At 43.6% G+C, this 26511-nt stretch overlaps 1 protein-coding gene across 6 annotated transcripts in view; it reads left to right on the top strand.

Annotated features, from left to right (window-relative positions):
• SRGAP3 (SLIT-ROBO Rho GTPase activating protein 3) overlaps positions 1–26511 on the top strand; it is a 246116-nt gene that overhangs the window by 1234 nt on the left and 218371 nt on the right. The gene's annotated exons all lie outside the window — the stretch shown is intronic.

The following is a 26511-nucleotide window of genomic DNA, read 5'->3' as shown; positions in this document are numbered from 1 at the left end:
GCTGCACTGCTTTGTCGGTGTGTCGTGGCTGGCTGGGGCTGCCATGGATTAACTGTTATGGGGCATATTGATCCAAACTAATGCAGGCATTGAAGTATAAAAAGGGAGCTCGGTGCAGAAAATGTATTCTCTTGCAGTGTGCAACCCTAATCACCTTCCGTGCACTAGTGTTGAGGGTCATCAGTTTTCATTCAAAGCCAACATCTCAGTGCGCTGTGTCGACTGGTAAGCGCTGCCTGGCTTCCGTGGTGCCAGGGAAAGCCTGCCAGGAGGGTGAGATGACCTCTGGCTGCTTGTTCTAGCTTTGGTGCCACTGGGCACACAATCCTCTCAGAAGCCTCTCCCTAAATGCATACTAACAAGGCGAAACAGGACACTGGACACAATTACATAGACAAATGCAGGCAGAACCCTCATTCAGGTCAGGCTTCTCCCATCCTTGTGAGTTCTAGGCTCAGCTTTTGGCAAGGGAAACCTAAAGGCACCATGCCTTTCACCATGTTTGTGCTTTCTCTGAGGATATACCCTAAGAGAAGCTGGGGCCTTTGCCTCTTAGGGTGTGTTTTCTTTCTGGTCATGGTTCTTGCTGCGACACAGGGTGTGTTGTGATCTCTCATAGAAAGAATAAAGACCAAATACATCTTCAGTGAAGGCTGATGCCCCCCCTTGAGGTAATGAGTAGCCTATTGAGCAAGTTCATTATTTGGAGCTCAGATCTGTGGCTGCCACACCTGCTTCTAGGTGCTGCTGCAGCTCAAGACTCAGTGACCAGGGAAGGTGGGTTGCCTCCACAGGAGCGGCGGGAGGCCAGGCGGCAGTCACAGCTGCTGTGTGCATGCACGCTTGAGATGCTTGGGAAACTTTGGGAGGGGAGCAGCCACCAGGGGAGAGCTTTGGTGTTTTTTTCTCGTTTTGCCAACTGTCTTGTGCCTTTTAGTTCTGGTCAAACTTCATATGCTAATCACCCCTGGCTAGACCCCAGGGTAAAATATGCAGAAAACCCTCTGGTCTCCTCCTCTTTAATTTTCAGTTCAGTGTAGAAAACAGTGACCTATGATGCTTCACCCTTGCTGAAAATTTAGAACCAAGCCCTTTCCTGGTCAGAGATTTGAATTCATCTGATTGCTCAAATACAGAAGGCCAGTTTGTCTTTGCAAATATTCTTTTAGGGAGGTTAGGTTTTACAAGACTAACGTGACTGATTTTTTTTAAACCGAGATTCCCATAAAAAATGCCATACTAGAGGAAGGAATGCCGAGTTCTGGATAGGTTGGGGTTTTTATAAGCATTGTCTTGGTAGGAAATGCGCTGATCTTTGAAGGTTTGCTACCACTGGGCCTGCGAACTTTGCCTGAAGATCTATTAAGCGTTTATTGCTGTGGCTGGTTATTTTACTTTGCACCTTTCACCTTTATTTTAACAACTGATTAGCAAGTACAAGGTAATGCATTTCGGTAGGAAATTTGCCCAAATAATCTTGTCTTTTCCAGACTCCAAATATCTCTGCATTCTAGTTCCAGGAATTTAATTTTATTCTTTTAGCGTTGACACCCACACCATTAAGGTCAGGATGCTGCTATGCCCAAAACCATCTGGAATCTTTTCTTTGAAAATTCTATGTTCATCATCATCATTATTGTGTGTTCAGGGCTCTACAGTTTCTGTGGCTCACTCGCAGACATCACTACTCTTGGTCTACGCAGGGAACAGAAAAGGTTCTCATGAACTCAGTTTCGGAGATGAGGAAATTGAGGCTTCGTGATGTTAAATGACTAGCCCAAGGTCACAAGACTGGAAATGTGAAGCAGAGGGTTTTCTGCCAGGGCAAGTGTCCCCGCTACATTGTTTGCCTGCAGCTGCCCCTGGAAGGACTGATGTCAGCAGCAGATGGCAGTTTTGTGGTGGGGCTGGCTGCCTCTTGATGGCATTCCATTGTTTGCCCTCTTTCTTTGATCCCTTGCTTTTGTCGCTTGCCTCTGAAGAACGTTTGACCAATCACCAAATATAATGCCTGATGCCAATTACCTTTCTCCCTGGGTAGCATTTGGCCAATTTGGTGCAAACACTCCACCTAGTTAGATTTTGTTCTCTGTGAATTCTGTGAGGGAACTTCTGATTTTTAAAAATGATGCTGAATTCTTTGTAGATGTACTCTCTTTTATTTCTTTTTAAAGAATTTATTGGCCTAACAAAGGGGAATATTTCACAGCAGTTTTTTTTCTGTTGTAAAAAATTTCAGACTCATACCTTCTGTTGCCTCATGAGATGCTTGAAGTCCTTTGATTAAGGACTTTGATTAAGAACCTGCATTGCAGTAGTATACCATATGCTTGCTCATTTTCAGTGATGGGGAACTCATCACCTTCAAGGCCCACAACTTTATTTTTTGGACAGCTCTGGCTGTTGTAAACTGTTTTTATGTTGGATTAAATAAGTCTCTCATCCAGTTATAGGTTCTACTACATTATCTCCCCCTTGGGACTTCAGAGAACAAGACAGATACTTCTTTCCACGACTGCCCATTGAGTGTTTGGAGGCTCTGGTCATAGCCTCTACACCATGATCATCCTCATTTGCTGATATATAGCAGTCCACTGCTGCTTATCTTTACTCTCCTTTGGGTCTGCTGCATCCTGGATTGAAAACTCCTGTATCTTTGGCTGGTTGGCAGGTAGAATAAATGAGTAATGATGGCCAAGTAAGGTGATTTGTGGCAGTTGGTCCACCACCTTAGCAAGGGCAATATAAGAAGGGGTGGTGGTGGTTAGGATGGCCTGAGAGCACATGTCCTGTACAAAGGAGTAATCACTACCTAGATTCAACCAGTTGCTACCATTTAGGAACGTAGGCCCAGTGGATCTTTCAATTTTTCAGCAGATGCCAGAAATCTGGACACGAGTTTTGTGCTTTTAAAGAGGTTTTGCCAGGTAGACCTCCAAAAGATGATACTATCAAAAGCCTCTTCAAGAGTTGTACTGAGTTCTAAATGAGATCTCCCAGATGTGGTCAGGGAAGGAAAACAAATATCACCTTTCTTGTGCTGTGTGTAATGCTTTTATTAATATAGTCAAGGGTTGAATTAGTCCTTTTCACTGCCCACCCCCTCATTGCACCATATATGTTTATGTATGCTGCATTTCTCTAATCCACTAGGCTCGGATCCTTGTCTGAGAGAAGGAAAATGAAATGAATTTAACATGGTTTGTTCTCAGTGACCCTGTGCTGGCTCCAAATGGACAGGGCTTCCTGTCTGAGGGCTCGCAAGTGTTCCTTTACAAATCTGTTCAAGAACTGTGCCTGGGAGTGACATCATATTCTCTAGTCGGGAACTGGCAAGCTATAGCTACTATCCCATTTGGAAATGAGAACAACATTCGGCCATCTACAGCTTTTTGGCACCTATCCTATTTTTCACAATTCCCTCCAAGACCACTGATAGTGTTTGGTAATCTTATTTGCAGGCGTTCTCAGTATCCTGGGCTCTAATTCATCTTGCTGTCAGACATAATGGTCTGTTCTACATTTATTCAGAGTTCCCATTTCCATTTCAACCTAATGGAAAATTGAAATAGAAATGCAGTGATTGACTTCAGTGTTTTTTTTATTACATGCCTGTAATCATTTTAGTCTATCTTAATAGCAAAAGTCTATAATTTGGGGGAAGAAAAGCAGATATTGAAGATCACAGAGAATGCATTCACTCAATCAGCACTGAGTATCTACTTTGTTCTTAGTCTTGGGCTGGACGTTATGAAAGATGCATCATACATTCTTGGCTTTCTAAGAGTTTTCTTGGAATATGGAGATAAAATCCTTGAAGAAAAACAAAACAAAACAAAAACTTTCAACTGAGAATCAGATGAATTCAGTCTTAAAGAGATTATGCCTTAGAGTGATTGGACAACATCTTTAGGAACCCTCATTGCCTTCAACAGGATTCAATGAGGAATGCAGGCTGGGTTGGGGAAGCAGTGGGGAGTGATGGGGACTGTGGCTGATTAGTTAACTTACCTAGGGGAGGCAGCCATTATTTAGCTTCAGTCTGTCATTGCCATGAAATGCGAGCCCTAAATGGTCAGTTATTTCAGTGTTTTAAGGGAATCTGGATTTTAAATAAAATTGCTGGATTTCTATTTCTAAAAGTTGTTTATATAGTTTTAGAGAGAGGGGAAAGGAGGGAGAAAGGAGAGGGGAAGGGAGAGAGACACATCAATGTATTGTTGCCTCTTGCATGCCCCCTACTGAGGACCTGGCTCGCAGCCCAAGGATGAGCCCTGACTGGGAATTGAACCAGCAACACTTTGGTTAGCAATCTGGTTTTCGGTCCACTGAGCCACACCAGCTAGGGGGTATTTCTCTTCTTATAAGGGCACTACTCATACCAGGAGGGCACCACCCTTATGATCTCATCTAATCCTAATCACCACCCAAGGCCCCACCCACTTCAAAATACCAGTTGCATTAGGGGTTAAGCTTGGAAATTGAATTTGGGGGAACACAAACATTTAGTTCATTCATAGTGATACCCATACTTTCTATTCCATTGCAAGCAGGAGTTTTATTGGTAAAAGTAACAATCTTCGTGGTTGGCTGAATTTTCTTCTTTATCCCTTATAGGGAAGATGTTTATTAGCAGGGATTTGGTGAAGGCCGATGTGTTGAAAGCCAAGGTGATGTTTATGAGCTGATGTTTGTCACAGTCAAGGTGGAGTGTGGCTGGAGAGTACTGCACTCTTAGCACCTCCCAGTGTGGGGGAACCAGTGGATCTGGGGGTCTATGTTGGCCATTTCTGGAGTTTTCACCACTAAAGTTTTTATGGTAGAGACAACCTTCCCTTTCCAGAAACCTCTATCATTCATTCATTCATTCATTCATTCAGTGACTGTTAAAAGCCATGCTTTAGACTATACAGCTTTATTTAGCAGTGGGAGGTTAATTTATTTTTGTTTAGCTCTAGGTCTCAGTCATATAATCAGTATCCCATTTTGTGATTTCTATAATTCTGTGAGCTAGTCATTATTAGTCTCATTATATAGATTAAAAGCTAAAGTGTGGAGAAATAAGTTGTCTAAGATTGCACAGCAAACAATGGCAGAGCTGGGATTTAAACCAGAGTCTTCCAGACTTCTGGTTGTGCGGGGAGGCAAGATGCACTCCAAGGCAACGTGGCTCTGAAACCCAGGGATTCCTTCCTTGGGCGGCCAGTCTGGATGGGTCTTACTCTTTGACTTCCTACCCTTCTGAACACTTCCATGCTCCTTCTAATCCAACCTGTCCTATTCCTCATTTGATGTCCCCTTGTGTCAGGTCTCTTCACTCCCACCCCAGAAAATCATCTTTGGAAAACTAGCCTACTAGAAACACCCTGTAGACTTGATGGAGGCTGTCAGCTCTACCTCCACCAACCCGGAAATATAGAAACAGAACTCTTAGATGTCTTCTAGTTCAACTTTCCTACTTTTGTTTTCTAGATGTGGAAACTGATGTTCAGAGAATGGTTCTGGCTAGGAGACTTCCAGACCATATTTCCATGAGGATGTAAGCTCTGTCTGCTTGGTTCATTGCTATAGCCTCATGCCTGGTGTCTAACTGGTGATCAGTAAATGTATGGAGTTGAATTGTTTTGGTGGGTGTGGCAAACCCTGGCAGGGGTTTCGCTTGTAAATACTTCATTCCTCACAGCTTATTGGTGTTTAGGAAATATCTTGGCTGTCCAGGAGTGATTGCCCTGGAGGCAGAGCTGAGTGGTGCCTTGGGAAGCAGAATGAGGCAAGTATATGACAGGGTAAGGATTGGACCGATCAGGTGGAGAAGAGGTTATGCTGGTTCGGAAACTGGTTCTTTCCTTGTAGATGCTAGGAGGGGGACAGGTGTTGACCTTTTAAAAATGCTGAGTTTTAGAACCTATGGCCTAATACAGGACCCAGAAAGCTGTGTCCTGGGCTCAATCTCAACTGTAAATGCTTCATTCCTGCTGGCTTTTATGCATTTCCAAAACATCTTAGCTGGCCAGATGTGGAATTTTGGCTCAGTTCTCTTAATTTGTTCAATTATTAGGCCAATTTATGTTTGGAGCAGTGTTCCCTGAGGTGTATTCCATGATACTGGATATAAAGAGGTGTGGGGTGGAAAAAATAGTTCTGTGGTCAAGCAGATTTTGGAAGTTCTAGCATAAACTGAATGAAATATCGGTAAGTTTATTTCCCATAAGACTTCTGGGGACCTTGAATGTGTTAAGGGTGAATCTCCAAGAAGGAGCCATGATCTTTCCTCAAACTTATTTGATCTTACACACCCTTTTCATGACTGCTCCTCAGATCACCTTTTAGAAAATGTCAGGCTATGTGGTTTGTGGATTGTCCAGGTTTTTTCTCTTTTTGCTTTTTTCCCAGTTCCCTAATTTTTATACTTCTCTCAGATGACAGCTTGAAGAGGGGAAGAGGTAAAACAAATACATATCGAGCTTAGTTAAGTGGTATCAGTGTGGTGTTTTGAGGTCACTTAGAAAATGTGGGATTTGACATTTCCAATTACAGAGTGCCCAACCATTGATTTAAATGGTAATTGGGTGACAGCTCACCCCTGATCAATATGCATGGCATGTCCTCATGTGCCCATCTGTGCGTGACAGTAAGGGGGTGCACTTGACTGCAGGCAGTGTTCAAGGTGCCTTGAATGGACTTAGGCGCTGGCCCTGGGATTATACAGTTGATGCCAGGTGATAGTGGTGCAGATGAACACACAGAAGCCCGTGGCCCACTGTACCGCATGCAGAGTGGATAGATCTCAGCCACAAATCTGGGTACATAAGAAATATGTTTTTCTTTATATTTTATAACTTGATTTCCATTTATCATCTCTATTCAGTTGGAGGTGGCAGCAATAAATCTAAGTCAATTTGGAGTTTCCTCCAGTTTTGTGTCCCAAATCCTGTTGGCGGAGGCAGCACCAAGAGACTTTGTTCGGTTTGCCACTACTCATCTATTCTTACTGGGTCTTCAGTGGTCAGCCTGTGACAGTGATCCTCCTTCTTCCAAATCCTGGGCTACTTTGGTTGTTCCCTCTGTAGCTCCTTCCATGTGATGTGCAGGCACTGGGGGTCGTCCTGGGGCTCACATGCCATGCTGGTGGTGAGGGACCAGACATTTGTCTCAGGCAGGTCTTGCCACACTGAGTACTCATTTCTCCTCCAGTATTTCTCTGGGGTTCTGCTCGGGGAAGTGGCCCAGCTCCTCTCTGTTCTCAGATTCTGCAAATCTATAAAGGGTTCCCTTATCACCCTCTTTCCTGGGCTTATTTGGATGAGGCAGCATGCAGATGATTTTCTTATAGATGCATAAAATCTACACACACCTGACTCCCTGAAATCTTTGTTTTTATGTGGAGCAGGAAGGGGAAAGGAGGGGTAAGAGGGGGTGATATCCTGGCACTATGTCATCAAATATTCTCTCACAGCTATTGTCCATAATCCACATTTCTTTTTAGCTCTCCCCAAGGGCTAGGCTTTTGAAAGTCAGAAGCCAAGAATTGAGTCTTTCTCTGTATTGTCCCTGAGGCAGCAAACACAGAATGCCCTCCCTGCCTGAATTTGGTCCAAGGGGTCTAAGGAAATATGGAAGAGAACCTTCAATATTTTAAAATGTCAATTTCAGTGAGTTTCCTTCCTTCTCCATCTGCACCATCCTGGCCCATATCACCATCACCTTAGGTTGGGATCATGGCAACACCCTCCTAACTCTGGGTTTGTCAACCTCTGTAGTCCTGACATTCTGGGCTGGATTATCTTTTGTTGTGGGAGCTGTCCTGTACAATGTGAGGTGTTGAGCAGCATCTCTGGCCTCTACCTACTAGATATCAGTAGCAATGCCTCCCCCCACCAAGTTGTGACAACCAAAAGTGTCTCCAGACTTTGCCAGTGTCCCCTTGCAGGGGCAAAATAAACCCCAGTTGAAAGACACTGTCCTACATGGTCTCTTGCTTCTCTTGTCCCCATAGCCTGTTCTCCTCACAGCAACCAGAAGTAATTTTTACACAATTTAAGTCTAATTATGTCACTCCTGGATTCCAAACCCTCACGAGCATCTCACTGCATGAGGATCGAATCCAAAACCCTAGCACAGCTTACAAAGCTGTGCTCTGCCTTCTTTGGCCACCTCACTTGCCCGCTTTCCTGGTTCTTTGAATTCTCCAAGCTTGGACCTGCTTTGGGCCTTTGCACTTAGCTTTTTCCTCTTACTGAAATCTTCTTCTTCTGAATTGTTACATGGCTGGCTCCTTGGTATTCAGCTTCCGCTTACATGTCAGTTCCTGACCACTCAATGTTAAGTAGCCATGGAGTAACTATTGGGTTACTGACATGTATTCTGTTACTGACATGTAACCTGCTCACATGAATTCTCAGCAGAGCTCTTATGGCTATATGATATTCCTCTTCTTAGTTTATTTCTTTTCTGTACCAGAATGGAAAGTCTGTAATTATAAGACTTGTTTCTTTTTGTTCAGTAGTGTTTTGCTAGCACTTAGAATAGCACTTGGTATATAACAGGTGATCATAATATTTGTTGCATGAATGAATGAATGTAGATGCCCTTGTATTGGACTTAACACACAAGCTCTCATAAATATTTTGCTTTGGGGTGCATGGGATTGGACTGGGAACTGCAGTCTAGGGGTACGTAATGAAGAAGATCCAGGCTTTCCCCAAGTACCGACTGAGAGATAATTCAGGAAGATGAATCCGCAGAAGGGACAGTTGTATCTATGCAGAGCTGTCCAGCTGATGGCTTAGAAGGGGACGCCACTTGCAGGGATACAGCGTGGAATCCAATATTTTTGATTAACTGAGTATGTGTCAGATAAAAGGATACAAAAATGGGTAAAATATAGTCTCCATCCCTGTCTTTGATAGACATAGTTTTCTTTTCAACTTTATTTATTTTTAGGGAGAGGGGAAGGGAGGGAGAGAGGGAAATATCTGTGGGTTTGCCTCTCATGCGCCCCCTACTGGGGACCTGGCCCACAACCCAGGCATGTGCCCTGACTGGGAATTGAACCGTTGACCCTTTGGTTTGCAGACCTGTGCTCAATCCACTGAGCCATACCAGCCAGGGCTGATAGACATAGTCTTCTAAGAAAGATAGTTACAAAAATAAATCGATCAATTATAATACAGTAAGTACTGGGATAGTACTGGAATCACACACTATGGAAACTCAGAGTGAACACAACAGCTTTTCCTAGGAGAGCTGGAGAAGTTCTTATAGAAAAAAGGACTTTTCAGTAGGGTTTTTGGACAGTGAGTAGAAGCTCTCAAGATGGAAAGGGCATTTCATGGAGAGAGAACATCATGTACAAAGACATGGGGGTCATGAAAGGGTCTGGGTACTTGGGAAAGGGTGAGAAGTTCAGCTGAAATTCAGAACAGGTAGAAGTTGGAAATGGAGTTGGGATCGAAGATGAGATTTGAAATGAGAGGAGCTTGAAGTTCTTTTCTAACCATTGGATCCTAAGAGTTTTTGACCTTGGAGATGGTGGATGAGAGTCTTTTTTTCTGTTTATGGGTGTGTACATGTTCATTATTTTTAAAGTTTTGAAAATACAGAAAAATAGAAAAAAGAAAAAAGAAAGATCTAGAATTCAATACCTGAGATAACCACTATACACAATCAATATATTATCTTCCAGATTCCATATCTCTATCATATCTGTTTTATATCTATGTGAGACTGAAAATGGGATCATAGATCTGAAAGTCATAAAAATAAAGCTGATAAGGAAATCATCATAGGCCTGTAGACCTAGGGTTCGAAATAGAGAGAGTATGGTCTAAAAATAAACAGATGTTGCCAAGTAAGAATGTCAATCAAAATGCATGACTTCCCTGTGTTTGGGATGGTCCTTTTTGGGGCAATTGTGGTGGCTAGCTTGTGTTGGCTACTTCTGTCCCCACAAATTTGTATAAACTTGGGCAGAACTGAGCTCACTCATCAAGAGCTTGCCCCAACCCCACATATGTTCCAACCACTTTCAGCTAAAATTTCCCCCCTTCCCAGTCCCCTATAGTCTCACTTCCTTGTTGGTACCCAGGCAGTAGTTCCTGCCTTTGGCGGAAAGTACTAAAAAGAGTCCTGTTTAAGGCAAATAATTTAGTTGCAGCAGTAGGCTACCCGCTCTGCTGGTACCTTTCCTCTGATTAAACTTTCTTTTTTTTTTAATTTATTTTTTTTACTGATTATGCTGTTACAGTTGTTCTATTCCCCTCTTCATTCCCCTCCACCCTACACCCCATCCCCACCATTACCCCCCCTTTAGTTTATGACCATGTGTCTCAAGTTCTTTAGATTCTATATTTCCCATACTATTCTTGCCCCCCATCTATTTTCTATCTACTGTCTATGCTACTTATTTTCTGTACCTCCTCCCCCCTTCTCCTCCTCCCACTCCCCTGTTGCTAACCCTCCTTGAGATCTTCATTTCTGTGTTTCCACTCCTGATCTAGCTGTCCTTTTAGTTTGCTTTTGTTTTAGGTGTGGTTGTTAATAACTGTGAGTTTGTTGTCCTTTCACTGTTCATGTTTTTTTTTTAACTTCTTTTTCTTAGATAAGTCCCTTTAACATTTCATATAATAAGGGCTTGGTGATGATGAACTCCTTGAATTTGATCTTATCTGAGAAGCACTTTATCTGTCCTTCCATTCTAAATGAAAGTTTTGCTGGATAGAGCAATCTTGGTTGTAGGTCTTTGGATTTCATGACTTGGAATACCTCTTTCCAGCCCTTTCTTGCCTGTAAGGTCTCTTTTGAGAAATCCACTGACAGTCTGATGGGGACTCCTTTGTAGGTGACTGTCCCCTTATCTCTTGCTGCTTCTAGAATTCTCTCCTTCATTTTAATCTTGGCTAATGTAATGATGATGTGCCTTGGTGTGTTTCTTCTTGGGTCCAACTTCTTTGGGACTCTCTGAGCTTCCTGGATTTCCTGGAAGTCTATTGTCTTTGCCAGAATGGGGAAATTCTCCTTTATTATTTGTTCAAATAAGTTTTCTATTGGTGGCTGTTCCTTTCCCCCTTCTGGTACCCCTATAATTCGGATGTTGGAGTGTTTAAAGATGTCCTGGAGGTTCCTAAGCCTCTCCTCATTTTTTTGAATTCTTGCTTGTTCACTCTTTTCTGTTTGGCCATTAATTGCTTTCTTCTGGTCCATTCCATTGATTTGAGTCCCAGTTTCCTTTTCATTGCTATTGGTTTCCTGTGCAATTCCATTCATTTCAATTAGTTTCGCCTTCATGTTTGTCTAATTTGTGGCTATAATCAACCAGTTCTGTGAGGATCCTGATCACCAGTGTTTTAAACTGTGCGTCTGAGAGTTTTGCTATTTCTTCGTCACTTAGATTTGTAGGCTCTGGGGCTTTGAGATCTTCTTGAGCCATTTTTGGTCTGTTCACACTCGTTAAGTATGAGGAGCGGAGCCTTGGACTCCCAGGTCGCTGGGTTGTGACTCTGTATGTGGAGGCGGGGTCAGAGCGGGGAAATGGCGGCCCCCTCTGCTGTTTCTCGCAGGCAGCTGGGTGAAGAGCAAAGCCTTAGGTCGCTGGATTATGATGCTGTATGTGGAGGCGGGGTTAGAGCGGGGAAATGGCGGCGCCCTCCGCCGCCGCTTGCTGCTGGGGCTGCTGGCTCTCGTCCAATCGCCCAATCCCTTGCTTGTCTATCCACACATGAATGCGCGACCACAGTCAACCCGCAGCCCTGTTCCCTCGCTGTTTCCCCGAGATTGCTTGCTGAGTTGCCCACCAGGTCCAACCCTGCGCCTGGATTCTTCACGCCTGAGTCCGTCTGACCGAGTTTTCCTGTGCTACCCTGCTCTGCCAGCTGCTGGTTTCGCCTCACTTACCGGTCAGGCTGAAGAATTTGTTGTTATCAGACTTCCGAAAAGTTCAATTTTCTGTGTTCTGGCTGTGTTTTCTGTTGCTAATATTTAGTTGTCTCTAAACTTGGTTGTGTGAGGAAGCACGGCGTCTCCACCTATGCCTCCATCTTGGCGGAAGTCCTGTTGGTTTATATCTAACTTTCTTTTTTTTAAAAAAATATATTTTATTGATTATGCCATTACAGTTGTCCTATTCCCCCCTCTGACCACTCTCCCTTTAGTTTATGTCCATGTGTCTCAAGTTCTTTAGATTCTATATTTCCCATACTATTCTTGCCCTCCCCCTATCTATTTTCTACCTACCATCTATGCTACTTATTCTCTGTACCTTCTCCCCCCTTCTCCTCCTCCCACTCCCCTGTTGCTAACACTCCATGTCATCTTCATTTCTATGGTTCTGCTCCTGATCTAGCTGTCTTCTTAGTTTGCTTTTGTTTTAGGTGTGGTTGTTAATAACTGTGAGTTTGTTGTCCTTTCACTGTTCATCTTTTTTAACTTCTTTTTCTTAGATAAGTCCCTTTAATATTTCATATAATAAGGGGTTGGTGATGATGAACTCCTTGAATTTGATCTTATCTGAGAAGCACTTTATCTGCCCTCCAATTCTAAATGAAAGCTTTGCTGGATAGAGCAATCTTGGATGTAGGTCTTTGGATTTCATGACTTGGAATACTTCTTTCCAGCCCCTTCTTGCCTGTAAGGTGTCTTTTGAGAAATCAGCTGACAGTCTGATGGGAGCTCCTTTGTAGGTGACAGTCCCCTTATCTCTTGCTGCTTCTAGGATTCTCTCCTTCATTTTAATCTTGGCTAATGTAATGATGATGTGCCTTGGTGTGTTCCTTCTTGGGTCCAACTTCTTTGGGACTCTCTGAGCTTCCTGGATTTCCTGGAAATCTATTTCCTTTGCCAGATTGGGGAAGTTCTCTTTTATTATTTGTTCAAATAAGTTTTCCACTTGTTGCTGTTCCTCTTCTGCTTCTGGTACCCCTATAATTCGGATGTTGGAACGTTTAAAGATGTCCTGAAGGTTCTTAAGCCTCTCCTCACTTTTTTGAATTCTTGTTTCTTCATTCTCTTCTTGTTGAGTGTTTCTTTCTTCCTCCTGGTCCACTCCCTTGATTTGAGTCCCAGTTTCCTTTCCATCACTGTTGGTTTCCTGTGCAATTCCCTTCATTTCAATTAGTTTAGCCTTCATATGTACCTCTAATTTGTGACTAAAATCAACCAATTCTGTGAGGGTCCTGATCACCAGTGATTTGAATTGTGCATCTGATAGGTTGGCTATTTCTTGGTCACTTAGAGTTATCGTCTCTGGGGCTTTGAGTTCTTCTTGAGCCATAATGTTTTGATCTGTTCCCGCCTGTTATGTGTGAGGGGTAGAGAGCCCTAGGTGTTCACCGGGTCGGGGCAACTCAGTCGCTGGATTATGACGCTGCATGTGGGGGCGGGGTCAAAGAGGGGCAATGGTAGTCCCCTCTGCTGCTTTCTGTTGCTTTCCGCTGCTGGGGCCTGCGAGATCTGTTTCACTGCTCGCTTCCTCACCTGGTTTACCTGCTCGCAAATGTGTGACCTCCGTCAGCCTGCCACCTTGCGCCCCCACTGGGTCGCCACCCCACACCTGGGATCTGCCAACCGCTGCCCGTGCGCCTGGGTCAGTCTGGCTGAGTTTTCCTGAGCAATCCCGCTCTGTCAGTTGCTGGCTCTGCCCCTCTTACCAGTCTGGCTGAAGGGTTCGTTGTTGTTGGATTTCCATATAGTTCAATTTTCTGTGTTTTGGTTGCTTTTTTTTTTTTTTACTAAAATTTTGTTGTGTTTCAACTTGGTTGTGCGAGGAGGCACAATGTTTCCACCTATGCCACCATCTTGGCCAGAAGTCTGATTTAACTTTTTTTGCTGTTCTTTGCCAGAGGTCCTGGTCATCAGTCATACTTTTGGGATTCCTGATTGCTGGTCTGTTCTGAACTGTGGTGACCTGCTCTCCCTGGCTTATAATGGTTGGGTAGGGTATTTTAAGAATAAATTTATGGTAGATTGTGTGTTTTCCAACCTTTTGTCAGACAGAAAGTCCTGTAGGAATATAGAGTTCTTACTGAAATATTGGAGCTCAGGGGCAGGGGATAGCTCCATAGGGAGACCTTCCTTAGCTTAGAGTACCTTGAAAGGAACCAGAGAGAGGTGACATCAAAATATTTACCAAGGAAACCTTTAGCCACCTTCAAGGACATAAAAGAGTGCTGTTGCTTCTCTGATTTTACTTGTATTAAAGAATGCAAACTGGCTGAGCAGCATGCCTGCTCTCCAACTGTCATCTGAGTAGGACATTGCTAAGCAGAGTTGGCCAGTACATTACTTTTTACTTTACATGGGCTTTATTTTGACCAGTGGCCTCTCCAGACAGTACATTTTAGATCCTGAAGATATATTATCTTGGGGAAACTGAGACAGAAAACAGTCACTGTCTAGTTTCTGACACCTGGTAACTGATTACTCCTTGACCTCCTGACACCTGGCACCTGGTAACTGATTACTCCTTGACCTCCTACCCTGGCCATTTGGTTTCCTGACCTTTTGCCTGGTTTTGGTCTTTTGAGTTTGTCTCTTGACCTTCAGCTCATCTTAGGGCTTTAGTCATGGCCCAATCAACCCACTTCAGACCCTGCACTGAGTATATCTGTCTTGCTGGATCTCATACTCAGCATACTATTGTCATTGAAACTTGGCGCCAAAAATGACAGAGGTGCCTCCGCTCTCTGCCAGAAACAGAATTGTTATGCTATTGGGAATAGTGAGAAAAAAATGTTGAGAATATGGTGGGCTAGTTTACTTTGATTTAGTTTAACAAAATTTATGAGTTCTTACTCTGTTCCCTGCCTCCATAGCAGGAAGACAAATTTTAACTTATAATTACAAAACTGTTGAGTATTATGAAAGGGTGATACAGAGTTCTTGGGGGAACCTACATCAAATGCATCTAAATAGTTGGAAATGTTGTAGATGATTTGTGGTACTGATCTGTAAAGCTAAACTGACCAACCTTATCACACCAGCATTTCCTGAGCTGTTAGGATCTAGACAGAACTGTCTTTTCATTTCGAGAAGGGTCAGAAGCTGTCAAAACATTTAAGGGGTCAGGAAGATTGGTACTTCTAAGAGAAACACACAATTCCTGATGTAAAAGATTGAAATGATTTCAGAAAAGGAATTTTATAATAGTTATACTCAAGATGATAAGTACAATCATGGGATAAGTGCTTTTAAGGTAAAATTAAGGCGAGGGATCAACTGAAGAGAAGAGAAATCCACCCTGGTTGGATAGAGTTATGCTAAAGGCGGATGAAGTAGGTGAGACAAGAATGTGGATTGTTGAAGGAGGAGCTGTGATGTGAGGTAGGGAGAGATATGCTCTGGAGGGAATTGCACAGGCCTGGGTTTGAGTTTTGGTTTATGGCTTATTAGCTGAATGACCTTGGTTAAGTCTTTTTTTATCCAAGAAAGATAAGAAAAATAGGGATAATATCCCATCAGTTTCCTTATTTGAAAAACAGGGATAATAATAGCTCATGTGTGTATGTATATGAATTAGTTGAAATTACACACATCAATTTCCAGCACATTTTTTGGCATACATGAGGATTCATTGAACAATGAAAATGTTAGCTAAGCCAGTAAGAGAGTCACCAGCATTCAGGTCTTGTACAATGAACCTGAACCTACACGTGAAGCATTAGTAAGTACACCTGGTTGGAGAGGAGAGGAAGATAAGCAGTATTAAAAAACGGTCAGCAGAAGTGGAGTTGCCAGTGTGGGCAGCTGGGAAAGGAAGGTTCCAGTAAGTCTTAGTAAGGCATGATGCTTTCCTTGTTTACTTCAGTGTTTTTCCCAGTGTGGCTCCTGGGCCACCGGCATCAAAATCACGGAGAAGGAATTTATAACAAATTCAGATTCTGGGGTATCACCCAGACCTATTGAGTCAGAATTTCTGGGGGTGGAACTGGGAAACCTGGAGTTTACAAGTGCCCCAGGTTTCATGAACTTGAAGTATTTGGGCCCGGACTGTAGTAACCTCACCAACTCGACAGTCTGTGTATCCTCTTTGAATGCAAAAAAACATTTAGTAATTGTATAGACTACTGATGAATGGGGGTGGGGGGAGCCTCTGCACTACTAGTGTGAATGTGTTACAATTTGTATGAAAAGAGTTTGATAGTTCTTGTCAACTGATAATGATGCTTTCTCTTAGGGACTAGGAATAGGGTGGAAGTCAGGTTGCAGGCAGGATGTTAGTAAGAGAGAACAGTGGAGAGGAGACCTTTTCCCCTTATATTCTTTGATTTTGATTGACTTCTAAAATAATGAGTGTGTTTAATTTTCTAATTTATGAACTCACCAAGTTAACAATAAAAGTAAGGAATTTGTTGACAAGTTTTTCTGCTATTGAGGAGGCTCAGAAATCAGCTAAACTATGAAAGAAAGAAAAAGACAGAAAGACAGATGGGAAGGAAGGAAGGAAGGAAGGAAGGAAGGAAGGAAGGAAGGAAGGAAGGAAGGAAAGAAAGAAAGAAAGAAGGAAGACAGACACCTGCAAGAGATGTTTAAGTTTTGCTTAACGTCTTGTGGAGATCATTATGTCTTATAAGAATGGTTGCTGAAATTAACGTATTACTTTACTGGATTATTCCCCGATGTCATGTGGAAGGTGTTTTCTTTCCTCCACTCTGTAAAAATTCTAAGAGATGGAATAAGGAAGCCAAACCACTTAAGTTATTGGGCTTGAATCAGGAGCCATTGTGGTGCTGTGCCCAGAGTCTGGGATTTTGAGTCATGAGACCTGATTTTCCATCTCTGATCTGTCTTTTGAGTAAGGTATGTCTCCACTCTGTGTCCTGGCATCCTCAGCTGTAAAATGAGGCATTATCTACCCTAAAGGCTAGTTGCCATGAGGATCAAATGAGGTGGTGTGTGAGAAAGTAAACTCTGGAGTGCTTCACAGATGTTAATTATTTCTATTTTTGCCTAGCTTCTCCCCTGGGCATGGTGCTATTACCTTGGGGTTGTTTATGAGTCCGTCTCCCTGTGAGCTCCTTGAGTGCAGGGGCCTTGCTTAATTCATTCTGAATTCTTGTGCCCAGTGCCTGCCACACAGGAGGCATTCAAAGCAAGTTCTGGAATAACTATCAAGGATAGAAAAATACATGCACAGTTAGGTTTAGGCTTATGAAAATATTAAGATGCTCTTCCAGGAAACAGTCTTCCAGTTTTATTTAAAGAAATTAAAAAAAAAATTAGCCAAGTTTACAGCAGAAATGATTTTTGTAGGAGAAAGAAAAGAACTTCATTAAGGAAAATCTAATTGCCCAGTTTTCTAAAGAGGCAGAGCCACATCTCTCTTCCTCGTTACTGTCAGTGGCTGGTTCCAAGGAGGGCAAGATGAATGGAAAGGGACTGAGAAAAGACTAGTCCTGATACTCCTGAGAAAAGTCTCCCAAGAAACAGGAATGTGCCTGGATCACCAGTTTCCTTTATTGTTTGTCAGAACCCTGGGATAAGCCTTCTCCATGCTCCTCAGACAAAGACCTTCTTTGGCCTCTACCCCAGACTGAGGTCGGTGAACCACGAAGTCCTTTATTCCCCTTAGAAGTGAGAAAATGGCCAGTTGCTTGACAAAACTGGAAGGATTTTCTGAGGCTCAACTTGGGGGCTCCAGCACCTCTAAGACTTGGATAATTATCATCTGAATGGGTGAGGGAAGGACTGGGCCAAGCCTAGAAACAGTCTTGGTGTAGTCTGGCAGTTAGGAAGGAGGGGACCAATCTCAGCTTTGGACCTCTGGACCCTTCTCTAGTACTGCCACTAATATGCACTTTCTTCTCCTTCTCTTGCACCAGTTTCCTAAGCACAAGTCAGCCCAGAGCATCATTAATTAGATGGGTTCATAATTGTCCAAACAAGTGGTGATTGTTGCATGGACCCATCCAGTTTGAGAATGTCAGGAAAGCAAGGAAGGCAGGCTTAGTAAATGGGAACATGGTGTTAATATCAAACTGTTTGAGGTTTGCAGCCCAGCTCTGGTACTTTCTAGCTATCTGACTTTGGGCAAGTCTTTTCATCTCTTTGAGCCTCAGTTTTCCCTTCTGTAAAGTGGAGATAATAATCCAATCTTAAAGAGGTGAGATTATTAACCACCAATCTCTAGGTGGTTAAATGAGGTAATGTATGGAAAGGCCTCTGCACAGGCCAAGCACACAGTAAGGACTCAATCAATGTTAGTATTATTATTAATAATCATAACTATAAGTGATACTGCAGGCTCTGGAGACCAGTAGATCTGGGCTCAGACTCCAGCTGTGCCACTTACTGGTTGTGCACAAATTATTTAACCTCTCTGAGGCTCAGCTCGCTGTACTTCTGTAAAACAGGAACAATACAACTTCCTTGGGCATGTCTGTAAAGCATTCAGGCCAGAATAGGCAAATGGTAGGTACTCCATAAACAGTGGTTACCATTAAGAGAAACAGCGCATTCTGCAGTGAACAGAACCAGGAAGCAGAGAGACTTTAACAGGATGGGATAAGATACTACTCTACAGATGTAAAGTTTAATAGTATCTTAAAAAAAACACCACCAACTCTTCAAGAGAAGTTAAATCTTTTTGGATACTGAGACTCGAGAGGACTTTCTCCCATGAACAGATAGTAATGTAAATGAGACACAACAAATTGGCATTTGGTTAGAATATCAGGCATTGGAACCTGATCCCAGCCTTGTCCCTTGTCCAGGTGGCTCTTGGTGCCTCCCTAAGGGGATCCAGAGGGAACTAGATCATAGAGGCCACTCACTGGGAATTGAATGTTTGTCCCAAAACCGGGGCTTAATACTTTGATGTAGAAGTCTGGTGAGCTGATCTCCATGAGGAGAACTCCTTTGGCCTAAGTGGGTTGGGCATGTGGCTTCCCCTCCAAGCCCATACTTGAATCTTGGCTGTATTGCTCCCTGGTAACCAAAGATCTTCTGAACCTCAAACCCCTATAAAGACAAGCTTGAATAACTGCCCTGACTTCTCTCTGATATGCTACCACGTCTAACCAGCCACAAAGGAGGAGAGTTGGAAGTCCGGACCCATCCAGACTTGACTTGTGACCTCCTTGGAAGTACAATGTCTAGGAATTTTGGTCCACAAATGTGACCTGGAACCTGTCTAGTCCATGATATCATTTCCTTCCAACAGGTGGATTTCCACTGTGACACTGATTTGGGAGGAATGAATAGGTCTTCAGCTCAGTAGAGGTCAATATCCCTATCCCTCCTCTTTCTTGTTCACCTTTCTTCTCATGTCCCCAAGAGTGTAACTGCCAAGCCTATGATCAACTCAGGTGTGGCTCTCTCCCTCTTTGGAAGAAATCAATGGAGAATCAGTGATGTTCAGTCTGCCTCCTCAGCACTGCTCTGTAGCGTGCCTACCATGCAGTCATGGGGAGTCAAAGCCCCAAGGATCTAAGAATGCCTCTTCGATGTCCTTCTCCTTCTCCAGACATGCTTAAAGCAGCTCAGGACTAAATTAAAAAGTTCAACTTATTTTCTTCCAGACCAGCACTGATCATCAAGCAAGTGGTAGTCTGCAAGCCAGTGATGTATTTTGTTGAGATGCACAACAAAATCAGGCAACTTCATAGAAAAGTCTGCATTTTTGACTCTCTGAAAATAAACTGGGCAATCTGGCTGCACTGGGCCCCCATTCCCACATGGTGACCCATCAGCCAGAGCTGAGTAGTAGCTGCCATTTGTAGATGAGGCATGAACTCTTGAGTCTCTTCCACTTGTGAGCAGGAGCTCTTGTGTCCCCACACCCACTGCTTCACACCCACTGCTTTGCTCATTTACCTAAGCTTCCTGGTTTCTATTGGCAGCTGGGTTTGCCATTTTTGGATAAGGCCAAGGGGTTATATTCTAACTTCTGTCTCAAATTATGCTCATCAAATAGGGTTGTCCAATGGGAATTGTATGACAGCATGACAAATGTTTCAATGTCTAACTTGCTGCCATGTTTTCAGATTTCACTGTAGAGACTCCCTGACATTATTTTAAGTGAAACTTTCACTTCTCCTCAAGGAAAAGTATGAGGTTGGAGTCAAGGGCAAGACAATCTCCCCAAAAGAGAAGCAGTGTGATGTTTTCCTCTGACCTGTTCTTGAGGGGAACCAGGGCAGGGTAGGCAGGAGGGCCCATTAGCTGCCGGAGAACATAAGGACCCGATGCTGTGGTAGGTGTGTCCTTAGTCACCATGGTTGTCATCATGACACATTTTTAGTAGTTAAAAATCCCTCAGTGTAAGTTGATAATTTGAATACCAAAGTATAGTTCCTTATAGCAGTTCTGCTCAGTGTGGTTTAAGAACTCTGCATTGGACTCTGAAGTCAGACAGAGCTATGATCGAATGCCAGCTCCATCACTTACGAAGTTTCCACCTCTGTAAAATGGGCACCTCACTGGACTCCTGTGAGGATTAAATGAGATAATCCACACAGTGTCTGGAATATAGGCAGCCACTTTATAATTTCTTTCTATTATCATTCCTACCCAGATCTGGAGGGCTTGATTCAACCCAAGAGTGAAATTGAGAGCATCTGCAGCAGACCCATCAGCTTGCAGGCAAATGTGGCCCCACTAGTGGAATTTGCTTGGCTTTTGGAACATTTATAAAAGTAAATTAGTTTCCAACACTTAAAAATCAAGAAAGTTGTAAAGAAAATCAGGAGAGTTTAGATAAAAATCCAGATTTCTGCGATTTCTTAAGAAATAGGAGGATCTAGAAACACTGGGCTCTCATTCTCAGACAGAGGCCAAAATTGGCTGCTTCCTTCCAATGGGGCATAGGCTCTGCTTTGCTCCTGGCCCACCTGGTCCACTTCTCTCTTTTACTGCCTGCTTAGCTGCAGTGGGTGTTTGAGTTTATTGAGCTAGAGCAGGGGTTCCCAACCTCTGGGCCGTGGACTGGTATGGGTCCGGGCCTGTTAGGAACCAGGCCACACAGAAAAAGGTGAGCTTGAATGTAATGCACTTGAATCATTCCCAAACCATCCTTTCCACCCTGGTCCCTGGAAAAATTGTCTTCCATGAAACCAGTCCCCGGTGCCAAAAAGGCTGGGGACTGCTGATCTAGAGGAATGGATCAGCCTTCATTCAATCCTTCATAAATATTTCTGGCAACCAGGCTTTGGAGAAGGTAGACAATAGGTCATTTTAATGGCAAATATTTTAGTGCCAAGTGCAGAGCCCTCAGCTTCAGCAGTCCTAGGGGTAGAGCTATGGGGTCAAAGTCATTTCGAAAGAATATAGGAAACTAACAAAGACTTGTGCCTGTGAATGAATGGCCTCCTCATCTCAACATGGAGGTGGGCTAACATTTAGTAAGAAAAAAAGTCTTGCCCTTTATGTCTAAAAACCCAGCTGGCCAAGTGCAGACTAGGGAGAGCTGTGCTTAGCAGCAGCACTTATGAAAAAGACGTCAGGGTCTGGTTGACAATAAGTTTGGTGTGAGTCATCGGGAAGCAGCTGCCAAAAAATCTAATCTGATTTTGGGCTGGGTTTATAGAAGTCTAGTGTCTGGAAGACCTTTCTAACAGAGCTGTTTTAAAGGACAAGCAGGCAGCCTCAGGAAACCTTGATCTCCCTGGCGGTCTTTGAGGCTGGGTGATATGTCCCTGGAAAATAGTGTCAGAGTGGGGATGCAGGCATCAGTGGGAGATTTACTCTAGGTGACATATAAAGTCCCTGCCAACCCTAAGACTCTCTTTCCTGCAGCCTAATGAAAGAAGATAATTTTTATAACAAAAGTAAAAATCTTGCTTTCTGATGGAAGGAAGCAGGACATGTTGAAGAGGCTGATTGGATGCAGCTGTTTTGATGAGACTCTGTCAAAATGGAAATGTAAACTTCCAGTTCTTACATAATAATCAGGACAACAGATGGCACTGGCCCTACTGCATCCCTGAACCTCATCTTACCTGCAAGGGTGTCTCTGACCCCCTGCCGCATTTCTCAGAGATGGAGGGAGTGAGGAGGAAAGATCTGTTTTGCACATTATGGGTGGTAATTTGTTTAAGCTGAACGTTTTGTGCAGAGCTTGCAAACTGACGGCATACAGGACAAATCCAGCCCTCAGATGTGTTTGATTTGGCCTGTACTATGTCTTTAAAAAATGTGAATTAGATGCCAACATGTAAAAATGAGGAGATTGCATGTAAAATCTGGCTTTCTAGCACCTTTTTAAACAATCAAAAGGTCTGGCAGCTCTGGGCCTGCATTCCCACATGGCAGCACAGGTCAGAGCTGAGGGCCCATTACTCTTCTCTGACAGGATTGGGGCTCACTTGACCACTGTCTTCATCTCCCTAACCTCATCTGCTTTACTACAATAGTTCACTTGACTTCCTGGGTCTCTATAAGCACTGGAGTTAGTGACCCCCCTGGTGTGATGGTGGTGATATTTAAAAAAATCAAAATGTCATGGAACTTTATTTTCTTTTTTAAAAAATATATTTTATTAATTATACTATTATAATTGTCCCATTTCCCCCTTCATTCCCCTCCACCCTGCACCCCCCTCCCACCCACATTCTTCCCCCTTTAGTTCATGTCCATGTGTCGTAAGTTCTTTAGCTTCTACATTTCCCATACTATTCTTGCCCTCCCCCCTGTCTACTTTCTCCCCACTGTCTATGCTACTTATTCTCTGTACCTTCTCCCCCCTTCTCCTCCTCTCACTCCCCTGTGGCTAACCCTCTATGTGATCTCTATTTCTGTGGTTCTGTTCCTGTTCTAGTTGTTTGCTTGGTTTGCTTTTGTTTTAGGCATGGTTGTTAATAACTGTGAGTTTGCTATATTTTTACTGTTCATATTCATATTTTTGCCTTCTTTTTCTTAGATAAGTCCCTTTATATAATAAGGGCTTAGAGATGATGAACTCCTCGAATTTGATCTTATCTGAGAAGCTCTTTATCTGCCCTTCCATTCTAAATGAAAGCTTTGCTGGATAGATCAATCTTGGATGTAGGTCTTTGGATTTCATGACTTGGAATACTTCTTTCCAGCCCCTTCTTGCCTGTAAGGTCTCTTTTGAGAAATCCACTGACAGTCTGATGGGAACTCCTTTGTAGGTGACTGTCCCCTTATCTCTTGCTGCTTCTAGGATTCTCTCCTTCATTTTAATCTTGGCTAATGTAATTATGATATGCCTTGGTGTGTTCCTCCTTAGGTCCAACTTCTTTGGGGCTCTCTGAGTTTCCTGGAATTCCTGGAAGTCTATTTCCTTTGCCAGATTGGGAAAGTTCTCCTTTATTATTTGTTCAAATAAGTTTTCCACTTGTTGCTTTTCCTCTTCCCCTTCTGGTACCCCTATAATTCAGATGTTGGAATGTTTAAAGATGTCCTGGAGGTTCCTCAGCCTCTCCTCATTTTTTTGAATTCTTGTTTCTTCATTCTTTTCTGTTTGGTTGTTTCTTTCTTCCTCCCGGTCCACTTCCTTGATTTGAGTCCCAGTTTTCTTTCTGTCACTATTGGTTCCCTATGCATTTTCCTTCATTTCACTTAGTGTAGCCTTCATTTTTTTCATCTAATTTGTGACCAAAATCAACCCTTTCTGTGAACATCCTGATCACCAGTGCTTTGAACCATGCATCTGATAGGTTGGCTATCTCTTGGTCTCTTAAAAGTATTGGCTGTGGGACTTTGATTTGTTCTTGCATTTGAGCCATTTTGGGGAGGGGGGGTGGTCAGGTCAATCCTGTTAAGTAGTGAGGGGTGGGGCCTTAGGTGTTCACCAGGGTGGGAGGACCCAGTGGCTGGGTTGTGATGCTGTATTTGGGGGTGGGGTCAAAGAGGGAACAATGGCTCTTGCTCTGCTCTCTCTTGGATTTCAGTCCTCTCTGCTGCTTCCCACAAGCAAACTGGGCCCTTATGGTGCTGGTTCCCAGGTGGGTGGGCTTGTGTACATTCTGTCTTGTGTGCCTCACTGGGTCTGCTTGTTGCCTCCCCGCATCCGGGGTCTGCTAGCCACTACCTGTGCATCCTGGGTCTGCCAACCTCTGCTTTTTCCTGCTGTGACCCCTCTCTGCTGGATGCCGACTCTACCCCTCTTACCAATTAGGATGAATGGTTGTCGGACTTCTGTACAGTTCAATTTTCTGTCAGTTGGTTGTTTTTTGTTTCTAAATTTTTGTTCTTAATTTTGGTTGTGAGAGGAGGACACGGTGTGTCTACCTACGCCTCCATCTTGGCCAGAAGTCCTTTATTTTCATTATATAAAAGTCACTGATTAATTTTTTCCACTAATTAATTTGGAGAACATATCATGTTTGGGATGGTCAATTTTCAAATACAGCCTTTGTGGTATACCTGGAATTCACTTTCTAGTAGGCGAGTCAAGTGGGCTACCTCAAAGAAGCAGGCATCTTCAGAGCACTTGGAACCAGGATCAAATCTGTATCTCCTGAAAGACTTGCTATAGGTTTCAAGACAGTGGACCAAGAATGCAAACAGCACCAGCATGAGAGTCTGATTGAAATCTTCCTCCCAGGGCCAAAGGAGCAAAAGAGAGCTATGTGTTTATTTAAGCATGAACAATACACTAGGTACTGATTTATTTTCAAAACTACATCAGAATGCCTACATGGTCAGAGTCATCATTAAGGTGCAGTCCTGGACTCTGCTCACTCATCAACAGTGGAGTGAGCAGCTGGGGATCCATAGGGAGGGTTGGGGGTTGGGTATGGGGAGCAGAGATGCCTTTACAGCTGTTCCTTAAAAGTACCCATGGATCATATACCACCAGCCCCCAATTCTTGCACTTCATTGAATACCCCCAGTTGTTCTCTTGAAGTAGTCAAGACTGCCTATGGTTTTCCTTATGACTTATCTGTTCTGAGTCATACAAAACAATGGCTTCCTTTTCCACAGCACTGCCCTGCAAATATTTGCAGATAGTGAGCTCACCCCTGAGCTAGCTGACAGTCATTGCCCTGAGGAGGTGAAATAGGGGTTCAGGGCATAGAGAGACCAGATGCATTGAATGGAGGTGGTTGAGATAGTGTTGCTCTTAGGTGGGTCATGAGCTGGGAGGCCCATGCTTGGAAGCCCAAGTTTCCAAAAGCCCTTACGTCAGCCTCAGAATCTCTCTATTGGCTGTTGGGATCTGGGGGAGAACAAGAAGAAGTGAATCTTCTCATGAAGCTTTGGTATTGGTAGTAGAAATTGCAGGAATTTCACCAGAAGCAGGGATCATCAAGGGCTGTTAGCTTATTGTCTGATGGCAGCTGGTAGCAATTGAGGGGAGTGAGGCTTACCTGTAGGCCTATTGGTGAACCTCCCCATTCCAAGATAGAATTTGCTAGACTCTCACCCTGCTTGAGTCTGTCTCTCTGCTCTTAGGTTCTCAGGCTGAAATTGAATTGACCAACCCAGGACCTCAGAACCCTTATGACCACACTCCAGTACCACTGCCTTGCAGAGCAGCAACCCCCCCCCCCCCCACTCTGCATGGGATATCAGGCTGTCACTTAGGAAATGCCCTGCTGATCTGAGTTACTTCTAGTGTAGACAAAAATCTTGTTTGGATCTCCATGCTACACCGTGTGGTAGCAATTTTGTGTTTTTACTGTAGTTGCTGCAGTGAACCCTTTTATTGAGTCATCCTTTGAGTGTTTTTTTCCTTTTACCTTTCCCTAAAGGGGAAAGTGAAGCTTAAAAAATTTAATTAATTAAAAAACCCCTACTCTCACTTATGGTATTTCTTCCACAGATGGAAGTGATGTTTGTGAGTTAGAATTCCAGGAAGGTGTTATCTTTTGACAGCGGCAGGGGGTCCCTATAATTACACTTGGCATCTGGAAAAACTTGAGCCTATATGAGGAGAAGACAAACAGCACCATCTTCATTTCCTGGAGAGGGTGAGGATGGCAGGATGGTGGGCGGGCAGGTGGTGTTGCCATATGTCCATCTCCATTCCTACTTTCTTTCCTCTTTCCCCTCCCCCACTGTCCCCCAAATGGTGGCATCCAGGTGTAAGTGGGATGGCATCTCAGCATAATATCATTGCTGCTTCCCAGTCATTGCTGGATCCTGGCCGTTTCCTCCCTGACCTGCTCAGCCTTCCCTGGGTGCTTCCATGGGTCTGAGTCAGAAATAGAGTGACCTTGTGTCTCTGTGAGTTGTTCTATTCACTGGACTTGGGTAGCACTTGGTGACAAAACCCGGTTGGTGCTGTAGGTGTGACGTGGAAGGGTTAAGGCTAAGGGGCTTTATGTGTGGAGCGTGAGGAAGGTTCGGTGGGGAAGGAGGGGTCAGATTTTTTTTTTGCAGGGACAGCTGTCCCATTGAGAGCCCCATGGCTTGAGGCTTTGCGTGAGGAAACCCTCTATCTGGTGCCCATGGGATGCTAATCAAAACTTCAAGAGCAGAAGTGCCTGTCTTCAACCCAGAATCAAGATTAATTGATGATCTTTGATGGAAACAAATTGAATCTCTCAGCAAACCTTCCCTTTAAGCTTATAGTTGTGCAATTTTCTATGAAGACCTGGTGAGTTCTTTAGA

Source organism: Artibeus jamaicensis, unplaced genomic scaffold, assembly GCF_021234435.1.
Source record: "Artibeus jamaicensis isolate MK-2021 breed Jamaican fruit bat unplaced genomic scaffold, CSHL_Jam_final contig_519, whole genome shotgun sequence".
Taxonomy (NCBI): domain Eukaryota; kingdom Metazoa; phylum Chordata; class Mammalia; order Chiroptera; family Phyllostomidae; genus Artibeus; species Artibeus jamaicensis.
The sequence above is the reverse complement of the archived record's forward strand: the minus strand, read 5'-3'. Positions and strand labels throughout refer to the sequence as shown.